Below are 11702 nucleotides of genomic sequence, written 5' to 3' on the forward strand. Positions count from 1 at the left end.
CGTCCACGAGCTTCGTGGTGGGGCGGCGTTGTGGCCCTCGTCAGCCGACTCCATGGCGCAAGCAGTGGAGCCGAAAGCAGCGGCTACGCCGCCTCCACGACGCAAGTAGGGGGGAGGCGAAGCGGGCGCGCGAGGAGGCGAAGGGCGCAGTAGGAGAGGATGGAGCGGTGGAGGCTGTGCTCGCCGGCAACGGGCCCTGGCCGGCCGGCCGCCAGATCTTGGCTACCAACGGAGCCACTGCACACCGCGGCAGCGCGGCCCTGCAGCCCCCATCGCCACCAGCCACCTCCACAGGTTGGAGAGGGGCTACACCACCACGACACGCGGGGGGAGGGGAGGAGGGGGCGTGGCGGGATCACGGCCAGCGGGCGCATCCGTGGGGGGAGGTCGGGATGGACTTGCCTTGGCGAGGGCAGGAAAAGGAGGAGAAACGGAACGGACAGTTGATAAAGTGCGTGGGAGAGAGACAAGGATGATAAGGTTGGAAGGGGACAACGGTGCATGAGGATCCCGATTAATATTTTCAACAGAAGAATCCCGATTGTGTTAGATCTTTCTCATAGCAGTACATGCATTTGTATGCTTCTCCAAATCTACATGCACACAATTTTTCTTCTTCTTGAAGTTGGATTTGCATCCGTTTGTACTTTTTTAACGTATACTCATACAGACTACATAGGCCAACACAGACGGCGGAAACATATATGCCTGGACATCCAATAAAATAAAGTAGATTTTCTCGCCTTAGGATGGATAACATTCAAACGTATTGTGATTGTGTGAGTATTGAGATCACAACGAGAATAGGGAGGAGGATAAGTAGCAACACAGATGGGACGCCATGCGTTGAAATAAAGGACGGACATATTGTGGTCTCGAGTCATAATTATTGTGTTAGGAGAGTGTGGTATTTTTCCCGTTGCAACGCACCGGCTCTCTTCTCAAACCTGACCATGTAGTGTAGTGACCAGTAGTAGTAATGTGGTGATTATCCAGTAGTAACAGATGCATGTAAATGTTCAGTTAAAGCAGCTTATAGCCTTGGGAATGTGCTTATTCAGATCACACAATAAGGAAAAAAGAACACTACCATTAAGGAATGCTACAGAAATGGCAGTGATACTGAAGGATCTGCTTATTCGGATAAGAATTCCAATTCCAAAAGAAAAACCCCTTTCAAAAAAGGGGAGTGGGATTAGGGCAAATAAAAAGGAAGGGAGGAGTACACCTTGCTCCTGATCCAGAACATTAAAGGGACTGATAATGACCAGGTGAGATAGGATTCGGGAACGTGATGCCTTGATTGTTTTCTGACTGGATCCGGAGGCCGGAGCACTGTTTGCTTTCCATGTTCAGTGTTCATGCTCGCTCTATCATTGGGGTTTATGGCCGTATGTACAAAGACATCATTATTTTCTTCATTTCTTTTTGGCATCAGATTATCAGAAGCATCTCCCACTCCCATGAATGTTGTTTCTTTTCTCTTATTTTCCTTTCCTGCTTGATAACATCAGTACTACATAAAAATATGACTATTTGCTTGTTTGTAGTGACTTTCATGCATTACATTAATGCATAGACATCTTAGGCAAAGAATGTTTAATTCAGCAGTGTAGCAGCATTAGCTTGCTCCGCCGTATGCCGTATGCTCCGTTGTATACCAGGAGTACATGTTTATGGTCTTGCTGCATTAGTCTAACTTCAGTTGGAATGGCAGGATATATATGCATGATCCATGAATCAAAACATGACATTTGTTGATCATCTGGAAATAAAGTACCATACCAAAATAATCTGTTTCAACTTGAGCATTTGCTCCTTGAAATAATCATGTCAAAAGCACAGAAAAATGCACTTTCATCAGTATCACCTTAATTGTGACTTTCTTCATGTTCTTGTTCTTTCAGCAGTATTCTTCAGATTCTTGCTCATGGGGTTCTTGTTCTGCAGGTTCTGCCGGACAAGGAGCTCGGAGAGGCGCTGGAGGAGGTAGAGAATTTGATAAAAAAACAGGGCAGCAGCAGCATTTCAGTTTGGGAAGGTTCAAGTAGAAATACAAATGGAAAAATTCGAAGGGTATTCAGAAAAACATAAATCTCGTCAACAATACTTTGTCTACCCACTTCTCTTTCAGGAATATATTTATGCATTTGCCCACCATTATGGATTAAATGGTTCTGAACCTGTGGAAATAGTTGTTAGTTGTAATAACAAGAAATTTAGTTCACTACAAAGCATTTCCACTTAGTGAGATGAAGCAGTTGTGGATTTCTTCAAGGCAAAAATAGAGCATTTCCACTTAGTGAGATGAAGCTTTCAGGCTTTGTTCCAGCATGCTTTTGATTCGTCACACCTGAGCACTAATTATTACCTGCCTCCCTCTCCGTGTGGGTTAAATGTGTGCTCGGTGCGTTAGGTCCTGCTTGTTTTAATTTGAACAAGAAACCAACCCTGTACTGCTGGTAGTCCTAAGCACACTTGATTTTTTGGGTCGAAACTGTAAATTAGTACGTTGTTGGCCCTGCTGCACAGCATAGCAGGAGAGCCCGGCCCACCTTCAATGTGCGCATGATCTAGGGCCCCTTCCAATTTCATTGTTCCTCCTGTGAACATGCCTTCCTTTATAATCCGGCTTTCCTTCCTTTAATCCTCCCTTCAATTTCATTGTTCCTCCTTTGATTATGCCTTCCTTTAAATCCGGCTTTCCTTCCTTTAATCCTTCCTTCCTTATTCTCAAGTCAGAGACTTTCTTATTCCTTGCACGCTTAGTCTCTTACACCCTTCACTCCTTAATTCCGGAGACAGCTCCTTGACGCCGAGAAAACTAAAAAGCGTATATAAATTGGGAGGATTTAATGTAAAGGGGCAAGGTGGGACTATTCTGTACAAGAGTAATTTTCTAGCCTTGCCCAGTCCTTTGACCTTTTTGTTTTGTGGGTTGTGGTCGCTGGCTCAGTTGGGCTGGGCTTGTGCCTTTAAACTCGGTGATGGATAAACGAAACCAGATCGGCCAGTGACGTACGGGCAGACAACGAAACGTTTTTATAGTGATTATTATTATTATTATAGACAGCTACGTACGACAATAGCCCTTTTATTATTATTAGGAAAAGATAATACCACCTCGGGTATATGTTTTAGATTCAAACTGAAAGCGTAAATTCACAGAAAGAAGCGTATTGTGACGGTGAACCCACGGAGTCAATCCGTACTTTATTATTAGGGAAAGATTATATAATACTAGTATATAAAAAATGCACGTGCGTTGCACCGGGCGAAAAAAAAGCACAACCTGCTACATGTGTCATTGTGCACCATTATTTATATCTAATTTTAATAAACGTCGATCGTATGGTTAAATGTGGAAACTTTCTTATTTTTAATAAAGCTTAATGCTTTCATAAAACAGAACAACTTTTTAAGAATAATTAATATTTTAATGAAAATTTGAACATTTATGTCAAAACCTGAACAGATTTTTTTGAAAAAAAATGTTTTCTTGTTTTACACTTCTAAATGTTTACTTGGGAATTTTTAAGTGTGCATTTCTAAATGGTTATTTTTTAGTAAAAATTTAAGATTTTTTGGGAAATTTTAAAGTTTTTTAAGTGTGAACATATTTTTTTGAAACAAAAATAGTGTAAGTATGTATAAAACTTTGAACATTTTTAAGCTATATTTATTGTGTTAAGGTTTTTTACAGCATAGTTTTTTAGTGCGTTTTTTTGGGGGGAAGTTTTACAGATAGTTGGTTGTTTGGTTGGGAAGAGTTTATTAATGTCTTTAACTATTTTGGTTCGGCCCAAACAAAGCACTTGACATAGACAGAAGATGTTTTTCTTGAGAAGAATTATTTTCTCATGTATTACTTTCTTAGAGTAGTTGGTTGCAGTTCAGTGAAAGTGAACACAACCTTGAAGAAAAGCATCTCGCAACTTTCCCATGCTTCTGATATTGCTCAACTCTGCTGCTGCATAGCAAGTATACTGGAAGAAGGGACGAGAGATAAATAGCAGGCCTTCTTTGCTTTGAAGCAGCACATCTCATATGTGTTGCTCCTGAAGCTTATCGGAGGATATGCATTGCGTATTCATTATCATGTTCAGTTCGTGCGAACGATTTAATTAAATCTTCTTACCCCTCAACAAAAATAAAAGTAAGCCTCCAACCGTTGGATTGTTCATCGAATATTTCAGATTGTGCAAAGATAAAATCAACATTGTATTGTATCAAACAGGGAACAAACAGAATAGGTTGTTGCCACCACCATAGGCAGCACACGGCTGACACATAAATATATTTGGTATTATATATGATGCAAAACTAATCTCGAGCACTGATTTACTCATTGACACAAAACTGACTAAAAGATCAGTCCTAGCTTTTTGTTCATTTACAGACTGAAGTCTAGCAATCTCAATTCCATAGCTAAGCGATGATGCACTTGCGACCGAGCAAGTGAGCAAAACCCCTCAAGTTGTGACTATCATCGCTGACATGTATGCACCATACACACACCCCTTCCACTTGTCTCACTCATCCATGTCTCCGGGTTCACTCTTAGCTTATCATAACTCAGATCCCATCTGTTATTGTGCACAACTTCTAACTTTGGTGACCTTCTTTGTCGAGGTTACTATCATCAACCTTTTCTTCCTCTCATCAATGGATCGCGTAATGGTACGACTATAAATTCAGGGCAAACATCCCATCAGCAAAATTAAAGCTATCCAGGTTTACCATTGTAGAATCCAAATAGTCAGGACAAATTGCAGGATTGCCCACAGCTGGTGTTTATCATGCTCTTTTCTTTGTGTAGAACACCTAGGTGAGAATAAACAGGTGTAGAAACTCGAGAATACATACGCAAACGACATACCTTTTTCTTCTAATTGCAGATGCACAAATCGGAAGGAAATATTGAAAACAAAACTATTCAACCTATTGTAAAGTCACTATATAAGTACAGAAGAACATATGCCTTGACAGGAAATTGCACTTGTATACTATTATTCAAGAAATTGTCACATAGAGAAACTAATCAGACCATTAGGTAGTTAATTTTGAGTGAAAAAAACACAGATCTCATCATGATATGCTCGTGGCATGAAGCACTCAACGGTTTCTCCTGAACATGCTTGTTGTGGTTAACTCATCTAAAAGTGGAATATGAGTAACACTTTGTAGGCACAAACTTATTGTGGTAACTAAATTGGTTTATCTTCCTCTCTCTTGTGTCGTCAACTAACAATAATCATATCCTAGTTAGACATTTATAGAACAAGGCAAATACAGAAGAGATGGATTAATTTCTGATCAATGGGATGTATGCTCTTGATATAATTGGAAAAAATGGATCTCAGATCGATAAGATGTATGCTCTTAGAATTATTGAAACCACCATGTGCACTTTGGTAATAAATCTGGGCTCTATGCAAACAACAAAATTTCTCCTATTATTTTGTTGATATAAATCTAGGCTCTGTGTGCATCATTGTGATGCAAAGGCCAGTGACTCGCCTCACTTTTTTTAAATAACATGATTGCTCCTATTTTCAGTAGGCAACATCTGTGCTGCTACATAACTAAGTGAACTTCTATGAAAAAATAGTGGAGGGCCGCTCACCGGACGGCACACCTTTTTGTGCATCGCTCCACTGCTTCAAGACATAATATGACTTTTAGACTAAATGGACATGCAACTTTGTTTTCATCAAGGAACTGAATGATGTCAATTATAGACCGCAAGTTTCTCAAGTTCAAGAACAACCAACACCAAGGGAGTTCAGCAAAGAATCTATGACATTACCAAAAGATCAGACCTAGCTTTTTCAAGCAGAACAAATACGAATTTACAGTAAAAAGGTTCAGTACAGGACCATATTCTTAACATGCAATGAAAGTTTCTTGCCTATTTCAATTCTTTTGATCTAGTTTATCTTTGTAAAGAGCATGTCTTCCTCTTTTGTCATTCTTGAGATGGATATTGTGATTCAACAAAAGGAGCATCACAAATATTTCTACCAAAATATGAATCTTTCAGGCTCGAATCAAACAGGGAGCAAACAGGACTTCTTCGTGAACTTACCTGTTCATGGAGTTGAATCAAAAAGAGAGAAAACAGGGAATCAAACTGAAGTGTAGCATCTCAAATATTTACAATCACTGAAAACTATCTACCCAATTATGAATGGTTCATACCAGACCAAGGAGAACTGTACTTTTTATGACTGTAGATGAAAATTTTACAGAATAATTTGGGAAAAGCTGGCACATACCTCAGGTGTAGCACGTTCGGACAGCGGATGTTGTTCCGCCTCAGGTCAGGTGTAGCAGGCTCGGACGGCGGAGGTTCTTCCGGCTAATTCGGCGCGATTTTGGACGGTTCTTCGAAAGTTGTGATGCGAGGTGATTTACTGGGGATTTCCGTCAAGGGCTCGGTCTTATGGCATCCAAATCCCTGTGGAGTTCGGGCTGGGCACTCCGTCTTGGAGAAGTTGTCCCGCACGAACACGGACACCGACTTCGATGCAAATTGGAGATAGACGGCAGCAGGAGGTTGGAGGTAGAGGAGGCTGTGGTGGCGCCGGAGAAGATTGGGGGCGGACGGGGAGGGGAAGAGCAACAGGGCGGCGGCAAGTCGGTGAGGAAGACCAGCCGCGCGTGGCGGCGGCGGCGCCGCCGGTGCCGTCGAGTAGAGGTGTGCTTGTGTATTTTTTTGGGCCAACTGCTCGCTCGTGTGTCCAGACGGGTTTTGCCCAAGCCCATTAGATAGTAACGGCCCAAGTGCAACAGCCCGTGAACGAAGGAGCATTTTAAGGAATTTTAACGAAGTTTTAGTGGGTACGTAAGCCAGAAACATATATAAAGAGTAGCAGGCCCAGATCGGCTAGCGCGCAGGCCGCCGGCTATTTTTTGTGATCCCAAATTAATACCACCTCGTTTATATTACTATTTTGTCTATTGTCTATATACAAATCGTAAAAGCGTAGTATGACATAAAAAGAAAGCGTATTGTGACGGTGAACCCACGGAGTCAATCCGTGCTATATATATATATATATAGGGAAAATCCATCCTACCACCTGGGGGTAGTTACCCCACATATCTCATATACTACCATGTGGTAGTATATATTCTACTTTAACATTTTAAGTATGTTCATATAATATGTATAAGATACACAAAGTGAGTTACATGAAAAAATTGCAAGTTGACCCATGATTTTTATTATATTTGTGAAATACGTACATATTTATACGTAAAAAGGAGCATACTCAAAATATGATACATACTACCAAAAAAGTAGTATATATAGTACCTAAACATTCTTATATACTACATAGTACGCATACATACTCTCCGATTTGATAGATACTACATACAACATACAAAACTCAAGTGGTGGTAACTACCACTGGTGGTAGATAATATATATATATATATATATATATATATATATATATATATATATATATATATATATATATATATATATATATATGAGAATCTGATTTCTGAGGCAGACTTGTGTTCTGACTGATTCTTGCTAATGACCAAACTGTTGCGGGTCTGTGCTTGGGATACATTGCCATATGCTATCAATTCATAGTGTAATATCTTGCACCAATGTTGTACTGAGGGAGGTTGGATGGCTTATGATGGAAGCCATCGAGAGTATCTTGCTGAGGAAGAATGGGTATCATGCTTCAGAAGCTTCCCCCCTTAAAGACTTGTTGGGGAAAACTCGGTACCTTATGCCGAAAGCTTTTGTGGTTGCTTACTGAAGAAGACAGAGTATCTTGCACGGGAAGTCATCCATGTATCATACTTAGGAAGATAGATGAACCTTGCATCGGAAGATTCTCTAGTAGCTTGCGAGGAAAGACTGGGTTGCTTACACCAGAAGCTTCTCATTGTGATATGCAGAGCGATTACCACATACACATACCATCTTAATATTTCTGTTGTTGATTACTTGTATGCAACTGGGTTTGCTGGACTATCCTCCTTTCTGAGTATTGAATACATGGCACATTCTCGCTTGCTTCCAGGTATATCTTGTTTCAAAATCATCCTCAACGAAGAATCAAATCTTGCATTTGACCCATACCTTTGACTGATAACATACTTCGATCTGGCACACAATTCATCTTATTGCTGATTTGATCATCACTGCTATGAAGAGTGTACACTAAGGGAGACTTGCTTATCCATATTGTTGTGAAGAGTGCACACTAATGCAAACTTGATACTGACAGTCCATCCAGGATTTCTCTGGCATTCATACGATACATTCCCAATTTCACTGCAGTCTGCTGATGATTCCATTCTGTTTAGCTGAGTTTCCAAATATTTTAATTCCTTACTGATTCCTTGGGTCCGGTGTCGGTTGACGAGCAACTTTAATGAGGGGAAAATATGTAACACCGAAGGCCCAAAGAAAGAAACAAAAGAAACGACGAAAACAAAAGCACACAAGCATACTAATAATATAAATAATCAAGCAACATCACATATTAATGCTACTCACAATAACAAATGCATGCATACCTAAGCACACAAATCTCGCAGAAACTCCGGTATTGCGGTCTAATATGATGTGGCGGTGTGCACGAAAGTGAAATCCATGTGGGGAAGGAATTGTTGTAACCAAGGCTACACCAAGCGTTGGCTGAACTCCGGTTGCAACTGGATGGATACTGAGGCGAGGACGGACTTCGTGATCATGTAGCGAGACATAAAGGTCACGATCACATCATCATCAAGCGTACGAAAGGGAATCGTACATGTTCAAAGAATGGAATGACAGGGTAGGATAGCGGAGGAAAAGCAAGGCTTGCTGGCATTGCCCTTTTTTGATAACAAAGATCAGTAAGGGTTGCCAAAGGGACGAGATGGATAGCACGATTCGGGATAGATACATGTCTATCACCGAAACAATATGGTTGGATGGCAGAAAGATATCGATGCGATACCTGAGCATAACTCCTGCAAAGGGTGTCTGGAACACTGGGTACCAGGGCATCACTCTGTTGGGATAGAGACGACGCCAAACACCAAAGAGAAGGTATGCAAAGAGGAAGGGTGTAGGTAATGGACCAAAACTGATACCACCTACGCACGCAAGATTAATATCAGTGTCCAGATAATAATCTATATGCATGCTATGCAACCAACAGATGCAAAAATCAAGTGCAACAAACCAACTTGGCTATATACTACCACTTTCTAACGCTCGCGCGAGTAGGGAATCCTACAGCCAGACCTGCTCTGATACCAAGCGTTGTGGCACCCCTGCTCAGAGAAATCGGAACGCCCTGTATTCCAGCCTAGAGATCAAGGAGAAGTCTTCTAGAATACGACACTACTTAGCATAGAACAAATCAGCTCTTTATTACAGTCTATATGGGTACAAGGGGATTACATCGGCACGGCGACGCTACACCTACCACGGTTGCTCCATGAAAGCAGCAGAACAACACGAAGCAGCGGAACAGCGACATTGGTGGTGAACTCCACCCCGCAGGGACTCTGCCTGGAACGCTTATCATAGCTCGCAAACATGGAATCCACGACAAACAAGCAATCAAATCCGGCATGACCTACAAGCTGGCATGACACGCCAGGTCAGTACATTGAATGCACTTGCAAGCTCACAGCAACCAAGAGCAATCAAGACAGACAACAACATGGCATTTACAGGTTAACAAGGATTAACATGATACTATCTGAACAACCTGGCATGTACAACATGATACGGCTAGAACAATACGAGCATGGCATGAACATGTAAACATGATGATACTAGCATGCAACATGATGACGTTATCATGCACCAACATACTCTACTCGGGTTACCTCGTAACCATCACATGCATAAACTTACCATCACGGACATCATACGATCATCTCAGGATCCAATCAAGCTTAGTATTAACAATACCGTAGTAATCATTCATGACCACAAGGAGCTTGACCTTTACCCTTGACTCTCGCATAACACCACAAATGTCCAACAACTTGGTATCCTCGATACCACGGTGATTGCTACCTCTTTTAGCACTACGTTGGTTTTCCCTGAAGAGGAAGGGATGATGCAGCAAATTAGCGTAAGTATCTCCCTCAGTTTTTGAGAACCAAGGTATCAATCGAGTAGGAGGCTACGCGCGAGTCCCTCGTACCTGCACAAAACAAATAAATCCTCGCAACCAACGCAAATAGGGGTTGTCAATCCCTATAGGGCCACTTACGAGAGTGAGATCTGATAGATATGATAAGATAATATTTTTTGGTATTTTTATGATAAAGATGCAAAGTAAAATAAAATCAAAGTAAATAGCAAAGTAAATAACTAAGTAGTAGGAGATTGATATGATAAAGATAGACCCGGGGGCCATAGGTTTCACTAGTGGCTTCTCATAAGTATTCTACGGTGGGTGAACAAATTACTGTTGAGCAATTGACAGAATTGAGCATAGTTATGAGAATATCTAGGTATGATCATGTATATAGGCATCACGTCCGAGACAAGTAGACCGACTCCTGCCTGCATCTACTACTATTACTCCACTCATCGACCACTATCCAGCATGCATCTAATGTATTAAGTTAAAAACAGAGTAACGCCTTAAGCAAGATGACATGATGTAGAGGGATAGACTCATGCAATATGAAGAAAACCCCATCTTGTTATCCTCGATGGCAACAATACAATACGTGCCTTGCTGCCCTTACTGTCACCGGGAAAGGACACCGCAAGATTGAACCCAAAGCTAAGCACTTCTCCCATTGCAAGAAAGATCAATCTAGTAGGCCAAACCAAACTGATAATTCGAAGAGACTTGCAAAGATAACCAATCATACATAAAAGAATTTAGAGAAGATTCAAATATTATTCATAGATGGACTTGATCATAAACCCACAATTCATCGGTCTCAACAAACACACCGCAAAAAGAAGATTACATCGAATAGATCTCCACAAGAGAGGGGGAGAACATTGTATTGAGATCCAAAAAGAGAGAAGAAGCCATATAGCTACTAACTATGGACCCGTAGGTCTGAAGTAAACTACTCACACTTCATCGGAGGGGCTATGGTGTTGATGTAGAAGCCCTCCATGATCGATGCCCCCTCCGATGGAGCTCCGGAACAGGCCCCAAGATGGGATCTCGTGGATACAAAAAGTTACGGCGGTGGAATTGGGGTTTTGGCTCCTGTTCTGATCGTTTGGGGGTACATGGACATATATAGGAGGAAGAAGTACGTCGGTGGAGCAACATGGGCCCCACGAGGGTGGAGGGCGTGCCTGGGGGGTAGGCGCGCCCCCTACCTCGTGGGCTCATGTTAGCTGTCTTGACGCACGGTCCAAGTCTCCTGAGTTGTATTCGGTGAGAAAATCACGTTCTCGAAGGTTTCATTCCGTTTGGACTCCGTTTGATATTCCTTTTCTTCGAAACCCTAAAACAGGCAAAAAAAACAGCAATTCTGGGCTGGGCCTCTGGTTAATAGGTTAGTCCCAAAAATAGTATAAAAGTGTATAATAAAGCCCAATAATGTCCAAAACAGTAGATAATATAGCATGGAGCAACCAAAAATTATAGATATGTTGGAGACGTATCAAGCATCCCCAAGCTTAATTCCTGCTCGTCCTCGAGTAGGTAAATGATAAAAACAGAATTTTTGATGCGGAGTGCTAC

General features: G+C 41.5%; 1 long non-coding RNA gene across 1 annotated transcript; it reads right to left on the reverse strand.

Moving 5' to 3' along the window:
- Positions 1 to 4176: 4176 nt before the first annotated feature.
- On the reverse strand, positions 4177 to 6820 carry LOC125528470 (uncharacterized). The gene is made up of 2 exons (XR_007292397.2): positions 6279 to 6820; positions 4177 to 4686 (listed from the first exon to the last, which is right to left on the reverse strand). It is a non-coding gene; the product is annotated as an uncharacterized LOC125528470 (long non-coding RNA).
- Positions 6821 to 11702: the final 4882 nt, after the last annotated feature.

Source organism: Triticum urartu, chromosome 1A (assembly GCF_056163025.1).
Source record: "Triticum urartu cultivar PI428250 chromosome 1A, HENAU_Tu73, whole genome shotgun sequence".
NCBI lineage: Eukaryota > Viridiplantae > Streptophyta > Magnoliopsida > Poales > Poaceae > Triticum > Triticum urartu.